This window comes from Periplaneta americana, chromosome 10, assembly GCF_040183065.1.
Source record: "Periplaneta americana isolate PAMFEO1 chromosome 10, P.americana_PAMFEO1_priV1, whole genome shotgun sequence".
NCBI lineage: Eukaryota > Metazoa > Arthropoda > Insecta > Blattodea > Blattidae > Periplaneta > Periplaneta americana.
In genome coordinates, this window is record NC_091126.1 from 21,898,826 (window position 1) to 21,912,091 (window position 13,266).

Genomic DNA, 13,266 nt, shown 5'->3' on the forward strand with positions numbered 1-13,266 from the left:
AAATTTGTGTATTCATAAGACTTTCCTTCCTAGATCATAGAGCGAAATCTCCCTCCCCGGCCACAAGTTGGAAACTGGGCCATTTCAAAGTGGGATAAAGTGTTCCACTAGTTACAATTCTTATCCGCGATTTCGTGTTATAGTCTGAGAATGGTTTTATGGAAGTGTGTGAACACTCTCATGAATGTCTACAGTGTGGCAAATGGATTTGCATATTAACACAAGACTTGCATACCCAGCCCGAGTTCTTTCAATGCTTCAACTTGAAATGAGACCACGTAGAGGCTGTGAGCTTGTGCTGCTGTTTGCAAATATGCGCCATTTGCATTCCTCCCCAAAGCACAGCCCGTGCCAGGCGCTCAAATAGTTAACTCACTCTGTAGAAACTAACAATATACGTCATCCAGTTATCAGGGTTAATATCACCAGATAGTCACACTTGTTTACTATTGTCATGGAAGAAGCTAAAGAGGACCTTGCTCGTGTGACTGTCAACTATGCTATTGTGTGGGCTATACGTCGGAGAAGAGCGTGAGTCCGAGTTCACAGCAATGCGGAGATTATTAGAACAGGAAATAAATTCAATCTCCCGCAAGGCCGTCAATAGCATATTATTATTATTATTATTATTATTATTATTATTATTATTATTATTATTATTGTCCCGCGCCGTGGCGTCGTGGTCTAAGGCATCCTGCCTAGGACTCGCGTTACGGAATGCGCACTGGTTCGAGTCCTCGTGGGAGAAGAAATTTTCTCATGAAATTTCGGCCAGTGTATGGGACCGGTGCCCACCCAGCATCGTGATGCACTTGGGGAACTACGATAGGTAGCGAAATCTGGTTGCGAATGCCAGCTATAACGGCTGGGGGGATCATCGTGCTAACCACACGATACCTCCATTCTGGTTGGATGATCGTCCACCTCTGCTTCGGCATGTGAGCGTGAGGCCAGCAGCCGGCTGTTCGGTCTAGGCCCTTCATGGGATGTAGCGCCACAGATTATATTATTATTATTATTATTATTATTATTATTATTATTATTATTATTATTATTATTATTATTATTGATATTAATTTCTTTGCCAGTGATGGGTCTCCACTTTTCATTATTCACCCTTATGAAGCCAGTTAATGCACTATCACCCTTACTTTTAACTTTGCTCTAGAGTATGCCATTAGGAAAGCCCAAGAATAACAGAGAAGGTTTGGAATTGAATTATTATTATTATTATTATTATTATTATTATTATTATTATTATTATTATTATTATTATTGTCCCGCGCCGTGGCGTCGTGGTCTAAGGCATCCTGCCTAGGACTCGCGTTACGGAATGCGCGCTGGTTCGAGTCCTCGTGGGGGAAGACATTTTCTCATTAAATTTCGGCCAGTGTATGGGACCGGTGCCCACCAAGCATCGTGATGCACTTGGGGAGCTACGATAGGTAGCGAAATCCGGTTGCGAATGCCAGCTATAACGGCTGGGGGGATCATCGTGCTAACCACACGATACCTCCATTCTGGTTGGATGATCGTCCACCTCTGCTTCGCCATGTGAGCGTGAGGCCAGCAGCCGGCTGTTCAGTCTAGGCCCTTCATGGGATGTAGCGCCACAGATTATATTATTATTATTACTATTATTATTATTATTATTATTATTATTATTATTATTATTATTATTGTCCCGCGCCGTGGCGTCGTGGTCTAAGGCATCCTGCCTAGGACTCGCGTTACGGAATGCGCGCTGGTTCGAGTCCTCGTGGGGGAAGAAATTTTCTCATGAAATTTCGGCCAGTGTATGGGACCGGTGCCCACCAAGCATCGTGATGCACTTGGGGAGCTACGATAGGTAGCGAAATCCGGTTGCGAATGCCAGCTATAACGGCTGGGGGGATCATCGTGCTAACCACACGATACCTCCATTCTGGTTGGATGATCGTCCACCTCTGCTTCGGCATGTGAGCGTGAGGCCAGCAGCCGGCTGGTCGGTCTAGGCTCTTCATGGTGTGTAGCGCCACAGATTATATTATTATTATTATTATTATTATTATTATTATTATTATTATTATTATTGATATTAATTTCTTTGCCAATTATGGGCTTTCCACTTTTCATTATTCACCCTTATGAAGCCAGTTAATGCACTATCACCTTTACTTTTTAACTTTGCTCTAGAGTATGCCATTAGGAAAGTTCAGGATAAGAGAGAGGGTTTGAAATTGAACGGGTTACATCAGCTCCTTGTTTATGCGGATGACGTGACTATAGGAGAAAATCCACAAAAAAAAAATTGGAAAAACACGGGAAGTTTATTTGAAGCAAGTAAAGAGATAGGTGGGAAAGTAAATCCCGAAAAGACAAAGTATATGATTATGTCCCGTGACCAGAATATTGTACGAAACGGAAATATATAAGTTGGAAATTTATCCTTTGAAGAGCTGGAAAAATTCAGATATCTCGGAGCAACAGTAACAAATATAAATATAAATATAAATAACACTCGGGAGGAAATTAAACGCAGAAACAATATTAGTAATAGTATAGTACCATACAAGGTTGGGAAGTACCTTTCACAAAATCAGGTAAAGTTTGAAAAACGAACAGGGCGAGTTTTTCATTTTCTTAGATTTTGTAATTCACTTCACAAACTTGTATTGTACAGTATTTTTTGCACGATTGTATATTTTGAAAATAATACTTTAAAAAATCTTAATGTACAGTAGGTACATTACATTATGAACAGCTGACTGGAGGTTAGCAGTCTGGCCAACGTACGAACTTCGCCATCAACTTCAATGTGAAGGAGTAAAAATGATTCAGGTACTTGTAATATTTCATATTCAATTGGAATAATTTTTATTTCTTTCTGTTAAGTGAGGTTTGAAATTGTTTAAATACAGTAAAGTTCAGTACATTTCAAATGCAGTAATTTGTTTCGTATAATGTCTATTGATTAGCACTGTCTTTTGCGTATGAATTTTACATGCGTTATAGGATTGTAGCATACATAGAAGACAGTGGTTTTCATTACAACACTAGAGCAGTTATTTGTAATATTTCAACATACTTATCTAGGTTGAAAATTCTGAATTCAGTAAAATCAACTTTCAATCGTGGCGTCCGTTTGCTGTAACGACGATAAAACTCACTATCATGTATAAAAAATTAAACCTCACAACTATAAAACCATTGTACTCCACTATCATATGTAGTAATAGGGGAAAAATGGTTAGATTTCACCCTTACGATATCATGGAAGCTGATCCGGTTTATACAGAATGACCAGCATGCTAACATGTCAACCAACATAGACCTAATTACCTTCGAAACTTCAGTTTCCGTATTTAAGTCGTTTTCAATATGTTCCGAAAATTGCATGAGAACAGGGATGGGGGGTCGTACTCAACAGTATTCAAATCCAAGAAAAGTAGTGAATATACGCTACCACCGCTGTGGTCTCGTGGTAGCGTGTTCGCTCCCAAACCTAGTGGGCCAAAGTTTGATTCCCCACTTAGGACGAGTTGTCTTGGTGAGGTTCTTTTCGGGGTTTTTCCCTCACTACTATGGATGAATATCAGGTAACTTTATCAGACGTATGAAACTCCATTCATTCTCTCTACTTCATTCCCTCTTTTATCATCCTTTCCATATTCTGGTTTTCTTACTTGATTTTCAGATAGCGCTTGCGGCGGCCCTCCGAAGCTGCTGACTCTCTCGACTAGCCTCCGTGGATTGTCAAGCTATGGTAACTGGTGGCCAACAGAGGAACCCACTCCCCTCCCGACGGGAGATGGGGCTTACACCTCAGACAGTTGAAGGAACGGGAGAGAGGACATAACTCAGACCGTTTGAGGGGGGAAATGTGGGGGGGCTGTTGGCGTGGAATGGTACACGGATTTGGATGGATGGCGGGACTGGTCGTCAGGGTGTTAGGTCGGTTCGGCGTAGGTGGGGTCGGTGGGCTTGCAACTCATCCCAGGGGCGCAAAATAGATCTCAGGTCGCCCTCAGAGACAGAAAGAAAGAGATAGAAATATACGCTAACGAACAAATTCGCTTCAGAAAGCTCTAACGATGTCTGCTAACAAGAAAAAATAACAGCTAGACCTATTTAGAAGTAAAAAAAGAAACAATTTGCAGAAAAACTCATTAAATTTTTTCTTAGAGTTTGACGATGTAGACATTAATTTCCAGACTAAAGCAAAAAAAAAAAAAAAAAAAAAAAAAAAAAAAAAAAAAAAAAAAAAAACAGAAAACTGAGAAAGGGTTCATAGAGGCCACACAATTAAATCTGCGGTATAGCGCTGTCTAGACTGTTGCGTTTCTTGTGTTTGAAATGTAACAGAATTTTCGCGACGGGTTTTGTGCGCTGTAACTGGCTGAAAGCGGCTACATCTCTGACTTCACGGTCAACGAGCGCGTCTAGATTCTCGTGTTTGAAATTTGTTCCACCTATAAAACTTAATAATAATAATGACCGCCGTTAGATCTGTTCATAATACTTTTCCCCACGATAGAACTTGCGTCTGCGTTCAGAATTATTGTACACAATAAAATTTACAAGCATTCGTTACGGCGCAGGTGACACTTTTCTTCCAAATCATGTCTGGTCACGTACACAATTTGAACAAAATATTAGCAACGTTTGTAATTACATTATGGAAACTTCCATCTTAAATGTGGGATCGGTGTATAACAAGAAAGTGGTTACTGCTACGATACCTGTTAAATAAAGGAAATATCACTTTGTACAAATTCACATTTTTATTTTCAATTTCTGATTACGTCAAGTGTAAGCCTACGTTTTCGGTTGTGTCTCCGTCTCTACACGTAATTTACGTTGCGTAGAAAAACTGATAAAGGCTGGTTCACAATAAACCGGGAACGAGAACCAGAATGAAAACGAGAAGCAGAGGACGTGAATATGAAAATTTTTGATTCACAATATAACCGAGAATGTAGACGACTATGCTTCGATATGCATGTCAGTATCGATATGTAAAGTCGATATTACGCATTCTGATGTTATTTGTGTATAATTGACCAATGGCATTCTCTCATGAGTACAAGGCAGCCAACATAAACAGAGATTAACCAACTTCGAAATTTCAACTGAAACATTTCATTATATACGGTACTATAAATATCCCCATGCATCTTTATTAACACAACCTATTTTAAGTCTACCATAACGTAAAATAATTAGAGATGAAACATTTGTAATAGAACAAAAATGAACACAATAGTAGTTATTGAATTGAAGCATGAATATGTAGTGTGTAATATAACCAATACAGTAATAAAATATGATTCGCTTCCGATCGGTGTTCAAAGATGCAGCTATTGAAAGCCACGTATTCTCCTCCATTTTCTCATCTTTATACGAGGCGCGCCGCTTACCTTAAACGTGAGGATTTTCCTCAGCACTCAAAATTAAAATCTCATCAAATAAAACTTGCTCCATGATGCACAGCACAGAACAAAATAATGCATAGGTTATGTCACGGTCTTCTTTCTACAAAATATACGACGACAAAATAGCTTTTAGATGACAATAGAATGAATCTAGTGGGCTGTGGTCGGAAACGTGAACGCCAAAGTTGAAAGTTGGCCAACTCTCCGTTCCCGGGCTCTGGCAAGCTTTTCATTAATTGTGAATGCTCACATTTAAATGTACACATTTTAACAATTTTACCGTTTTCGTTTTCTTTCCAATTCTCGTTTCCGGTTTATTGTGAACCAGCCTTAACTTACTCCACGGGACTTTCTGTGCAGAGTAATAAATTATTTTCATGGAAGTAAGTGTTGGTACATGTTTAATTGGAGCCATGAGATGAATAACCATTCAAGTTAATTTACACACGTTTTGAGAAAAAGGCAATAAACGTTTTTTATTCTTACCTACTTATTATTTTTTCATGTAATTTTTTTCTCGTTGAATTAGAGATAAAAACACGGTGGTATGCCATTTTTTTAAGTCTTGGCACTTATGGAAATATTCAACAATTAATTTCAAAATTAAAAAAAAAATGTCTGAAACTGTCATGTGATTATTCTAACACTGAACCTCGAAAATATTTCTGTTGTTAGACGAGTAGGCCTACTTAGAATTCCTTGTATTCTTATCAAATATGTTGTTAATGTCATTCTGTTGAAAATTTAATATGAGAGATGTATCCTTAATTAACCCATAGATGTAAATTCTTCAGAACACGATTAAAACTCTCCGTTTCTAGGGTGATGAAGAGCTACACTTATTCTCTGAGGCGTAATAATGTGGTTGAAATATTTCCAGGTAAATACTGGTTAAAGTCATCATATTGTAGGGCAGTTCTGGTGCGGAACGCTTCATGACAGCTTCCGTCGTCCAAACGAAATCTATTTTCATGCAAGTTACATGAGGGAAGCACTTCAAACTTCTTAAAGTTGATTTGAGTCTCGTGTCATTAGAATGGGAAAATCAACATAGCTCTCGAGCTATCTATTATGTCTTCTGGTAAGAGAGGGAGAATTCAGTTCTACTGTTAAATCTTCACTTGGTAAGGAGATTGCAAAGAATTCTACAAGTTTAACTTAACAGAGGCCATTGGGTACGTTGAATCTGAATTCCGGAAGCCAGCCATATATTTGTATGTGATAATATGGGATATGAATATGAAAGTGGTCCAAGTTTTCCCATTGTTAGGAAATAAGAACGCTATAAAGTTCTTTATATAGTCGTGCAGGAAGGAGATGCACGATGGAGTGTCGAGCCTCCGCAAAAACAAATGGAGTGTAACAGTATAAAGTGTTTCTTTTGTTTTATTTGCCGACATATTTCGACGTCATTTCTGACGTTTTTGTAAGTGCAACATAAACTGCTTCCAACCACATAATTCTAAGTAAAACTAGTTCAGTTCCGGATTCACAGGCTATTTCACACATATTCAGAATGGTCGTCGTCATCATCATCATCATCATCATCATTAGGGCTAGGATTTTTATGACCTATAAATTATGAAAAAATGTCCAAAAACAATGCATTTATGACCTAAAAATCTTTCAAAAATGCCCTTAAAAATGCCCTAAAATTGATCTTACATAATTGGCTTAGAGGTTTTGTACTACTTAATATTTAGACTAGTAATTGAATTAAATTTTACATAACTTTTTTCTAAGTAGTACACTTTAATTAATTATTTTACCTGATGTAGTTTTCATGTATGACCGTTCACCTCTGCTTCGGCATGTGGACGTGAGGTCAGCAGTCAGCTGGTCGGTCTTGGCCCTTCATGGGCTGTAGCACCATGGATTTACTTTACTTTTAGTTTTCATGTAGTATACCACAAGGGCACTCTTATCCGGAATTACCAGGTTTAGAGGAGTCTGTATTGAAGGGGTGGTTGGACTGATCCATTATATGGGGTGTACTACGTTAAAATGGCAATATTTGTGTAGAAAAACGGTTAAAATATCATGCAAAATAATGGGTATTAATGGACGAAATATGTAAGGAAAATATCTAAGGAAATAAACATTATTTTACATTAACAATGGGGATTTATGGCTAAAATTAAATGAAAATGCTTAAAAAATGGCGGAATAAAACAAAAGATGCTCTTATGAGTTGAAACAGGCAAAAAAATGCAATAAATGTCCTAAAAATGTCTTAAAACACTCAGCTTATCACATAACATATAAATACTAAAGCAGCAATGTTTCTGGCTTACTAGAAAAAAGATGCAATTTCATCAAAATCCTAGCCCTAATCATCATCATCATCATCATCATCATCATCATCACTGCCATCAAAATTACGCTTTCAAGGATATAGATCAGTGTTGACATGCTTCTGCATTAGAATTCACCCCTCAGTTTCTTCATTGGTCGACCATGCTCTCTTTTTACGTTTGGAGTGTACTGTATATCATTTTCAAAATTTCTTAATCTTAATCTGGACATTCGGTATATAGCATATTCAATCCAATTTGTTTTCCATGCTTACATTTTCTTCAAAATGGGGGTCAAGATAAGCTCTTACAAAATTTCGTCGTTCGGTTTAAATTCTAACCGATAATAAATTTGTATTCTACTCTTCTTGGCATAAGTTTCATCTGTTCAGATTTAAGTTTGGATTTATATTACTAATTGAAGAGTCCACTGCAAGAATGATGGATGTCATTTGGAATACATTTTGCAGGAGAAACAATTGAAAGTTTGAAATGCTTAGCGCTCAAAGCTTAACTGTGATTTTCCAATCATTACTGGACAATGACTATCAGTGTTAATGCCATATAAATCTCTATGTACATTCTATATGTCTTAAGCTATGCATTGACAGTTTTGGTTCATTTTCGACAAGAAAGTGACATCCATCATTCTTGCAGTGGTCCACACCTGTGGAGTAACGGTCAGCGCGTCTGGCCACGAAACCAGGTGGCCCGGGTTCGAATCCCGGTCGGGGCAAGTTATCTGCTTGAGGTTTTTTCCGGGGTTTTCCCTCAACCCAATACGAGCAAATGCTGGGTAACTTTCGGTGTTGGACCCCGGACTCATTTCACCGGCATTATCACCTTCATATCATTCAGACGCTAAATAACCTAGATGTTGATACAGAGTCGTAAAATAACCCAATAAAAAAATTCTTCCAGTAGACTCTTCAATTAAAGTTTCACTGCAACCCGAGATCATATATGAGGGACAAACTTTCAAAACTTGATATGTCCATTTTCAGAAAATACACTTCAGATACCTAAACTCACATCTCTGTAATGAACAAAATATTTTCTGTGGAGAAATATTGAAGATTACTTTGGCGCTATAAATTTATAAAAAAGTTCGCCATAGAAAACCTTTCTTTATTACAGACATCTATTTGAAGGATTTTCTGATAATGGACATGTCAGGTTTTGAAAGTTTGCTCTTCATATGATATAGAGTGGAAGTAGGTTTATGTAACTGCAGATTTTAAGACATTCCTTATTCCTTGTATAGAGCAAAAAAAAAAAAAAATTCTAATACCATATTAGTCCCCAATGAATACTTTTCTCATCAAAAATGAGTTTTTCCTAAATATTAACGCCATTTTACTCCATAAGTATTATCCGTACGATACAGATGTTTTGCTCTTATCATTACAGATATCACTACATTAGTTAAATAGAATAGCAAAGGAATACACTTTCTCCATATATACAAACAAAAGTAAAGTGATGGCATTTTGGGGTAAATACAAAGTAAGATCCAAGATTGTAATAAGGAACGATACTATAGATCAAGTGAACAAGTTTAAATATTTAGGATACACTCTGTCTTATAGGTGGCCGGGTAGCTCAGTTGGTAGAGGAGCTGGCTACGGACTGGAAGGTCCGGGTTTCGATCCCATGTGGTGACAGGATTTTTTCTCGTTGCCAAACTTTCAGAACGGCCCCGAGGTTCACTCAGCCTCCTATAAAATTGAATACCGGGTCTTTCCCGGGGGTAAAAGGCGGTCAGAGCGTGGTGCCGACCACACCACCTCATTCTAGTGCCGAGGCCATGGAAAGCATGGGGCTCTACCTCCATGCCCCCAAGTGCCTTCATGGCATGTTACCTTTTCCTTTTTTTACACTCTGTCTTATATGGCTAATCTTGATCAAAAAGAAAGAAAAACATAAAAATTGAATTGGCACGATATGTACTGGGTAGATACCTAAAAAATAAGTCTACAAAGGGTACTATCCTAAAGTTTTATAAAGCAATGTCTGTTCCGAAGTTATTGTATGTAGTGTGATTTGAATTTTAAGTGAAAACGACAAGGCTAGGCTTGAATCAAGTGAAATGAATATTACATTCTACAGAAGAAGAGATCACAAAAGAAATGCAGTTATCCGAGAAGAATTATATAAACGATAGAGTAAAGCAGCGATGGGCGTTTGAGTGCATTTGCCCTCCGTGCGCACGGGGAATTCCAAATGCGAGCGCTGCAGCTCGCTGTAGTGTGCCAACAGCTATAACAGATCTTACAGCTTTTAAATTAGCTAAATTTAGGACTTCAGGGAAAAGAAATTCTAATACACAATTTGCAGATAGAATTGCAGCTTTTAAGGAGAAATTTCTGTAATGGATACGTCAAATGAAAAGGGCAAAATATATAATTTCACATCCTTATCTAAGCGCATAGAATTTTGAACAATGAAAATTTCGAAATGTACGCATGTATTCTATCCGGTATATTAGAGGAATTTTACATCAAGATTCCACGATTTATATTGCCTGGAAATATATTTGCTTATTTTTGCTACATTTTCTGATTCCAACTGATTATTGATAACGTCCCCCCTTCATTATAGTGTGAATTGATTGACCTGCGATGTGATCGAGAGATGCGAGCGAAATATGATTCAAGGTCGAGTCTTATGCAGTTTCATGACGGATTCTCAAGAGGACGCTTTCCCAATCTGCATAAGCTGTGTGAGAAAGTTCTGTGTTTATTTAGTTCCACTTATAGATGTGAACAGTTATTTTCTATTACGAAAATAAACAAATCTCAAACAAGAAATGATGGGCTTTTAACGGCAGTTCTTCGCATAGCTTGTGCTAATACAGTTTCTCCAAATCTTGAGAAAATGAGTAATATGAATTAATGTGCAACAGACATGTTTTGTTTTGTGTTTAAGGAAGTGTTTCATTACTTTGTGTTCTTATTTAGTTTGGTAGAATAACATTTCCTTTTGAAACATACAGTACATACCGCAACTTGAATAAACCGGTTTTCGTGCACTCTATAAGCACAGTCTACTATATACAGTCACGAAGCTTGAGTTTTGAGGGTGCTAGAAACAATAGACTGTGACGGTTCTATTTTGCATTGCCTGTGATGAGGCGATATTAGCGATCCTAGTGGTGAGCAACTACCTAATGTTTGCATATTTACTACGTATTGAGCTTCGCGACTGTATATACTAGACTGTGCTATAAGCACACTTCTCTCGTAGTACACCGTGCAAGCACAGAGTGCATAATTCTACCAACCCTGGAGTAAAGCAATACAGAAATAATTGTTTATCCAAAGTACAAAGAATGCAACTTACTAGGCTTCCACACCGGTTTTTGAACTAGAGACCGATTAATAGAAGAGACATTGGTCGTCCAAGAAAACGATGGACAGAGCAGTAATATAAACTTCTACAGGAAAAGTTGCCTAACGCGTGAAGGATGATGATGACTATAATGATGATGATGATGATGAATAATAAATAATAGTTTTATTATAAATACAAAATTTGACGAAAATATGGAAATCGGAATAGTACCACAGTCTAGTATATACAGTCGCGAAGCTCAATACGTAGTAAATATGCAAACATTAGATAGTTGCTCACCACTAGGATCGCTAATATCGCCTCATTACAGGCAATGCAAAATAGTACCGTCACAGTCTATTGTTTCTAGCACCCTCAAAACTCAAGCTTCGTAACTGTATATAGTAGACTGTGATAGTACCTTGGCGCCACCTTGGCCCGCCATGTCTGAAATACACCCCTGTATGGATCCATGCTTCCATACAAAAAACTGGCCCACTTTGTACTTGAAGCAGACACCAAATAGGAGACGCGAATGATACTACATTCTTCACTTGTTTATAGTGCTAGGAGAATTTGAGAGTATATGGGTGGAATTCATAGTCGTCACTTATAAAAATGAGTGAACCCTTAAGTAATAAGTGTTTGCTTATAATAAGGGAACCCTTAAGTCAATTCCGAATTCATAGACAACACTTATTTTCACGTAATGTGTGCTCACTTACAGCTGCCGGACATGACGTCATAACAAAAGCTGACTCTCATTGAACTAATCGAAAGCAGCTCTACATGTGGAGTTGCTATAACAACGAGGTATCAATATTATTGTACCGAATAAGTTATACACAGCAATAGTTTCATGATATGTTAAATTCTAGTTGCATGTCAGTTATAGTTATAATCATATATCCTACTAATTTGAACACATGTTGTGTAGTAGTGAATTTCTTAAATAAATAAATTAAGCGTATTAGGCCTACTATATAATACTGTATATTAAATTTATTAACATAGTGTTATATTTACTCTGTAATTTGCCAATTATAGCTACATTTTACATTTTTGGCTATGATATCTATACTTAACTCTTTTTGATTTATTTTATTTGGTATTTTTCATTTATATCTAGATCTGTGTCTTTTATTTAGGTAGTATCTATTTGTTTTTTTTTTTAATTTTTAATTTGTAATTACACTTGTATCTGTTTTATCTCTTTTTTCATGTTGCAATTCTATGTTTTTAACAAATATCTGTACTGTCTATTGTAATTGGGGCTTTGCCCTGTTATAGACATAAATATATAAATAAATAAATAAATAAATAAATAAATAAATAAGTAAATAAATGAATAAATGAATGAATGAATAAATAAATGCATAAATAAATAAGTAAATAAATGAATAAATGAATGAATGAATAAATAAATAAATAAATAAATAAATACCGGTAAGTATGTAAATAAATAAATAAATAAATAAAGAAGTAAATAAATGAATAAATGAATGAATGAATGAATGAATAAATAAATGAATAAATAAATAAGTAAATAAATGAATAAATGAATGAATGAATAAATAAATAAGTACCGGTAAGTATGTAAATAAATAAGTAAATAAGTAAATAAATGAATAAATGAATGAATGAATAAATAAATGAATAAATAAATAAATAAATAAGTACCGGTAAGTATGTAAATAAATAAATAAATAAATAAGAAAATAAATGAATAAATGAATGAATGAATAAATAAATGAATAAATAAATAAATAAATAAATAAATAAATAAATAAATAAATAAGTACCGGTAAGTATGTAAATAAATAAATAAATAAATGAATAAATAAATGAATAAATAAATAAATAAGTACCGGTAATTACGTCAATAAATAAATAAATAAATAAATAAATATGTAAATAAGTAAATAAATGAATAAATGAATGAATGAATAAATAAATAAATAAGTACCGGTAAGTATGTAAATAAATAAATAAATAAATAAGTACCGGTAAGTAAATAAATAAATAAAAATAAATAAGTACCGGTAAGTATGTAAGTAAATAAATAAATAAATAAGTAAATAAATGAATAAATGAATGAATGAATGAATAAATAAATGAATAAATAAATAAGTACCGGTAAGTATGTAAATAAATAAATAAATAAATAAATGAATAAATAAATAAGTACCGGTAAGTATGTAAATAATAAATAAATAAATAAATAA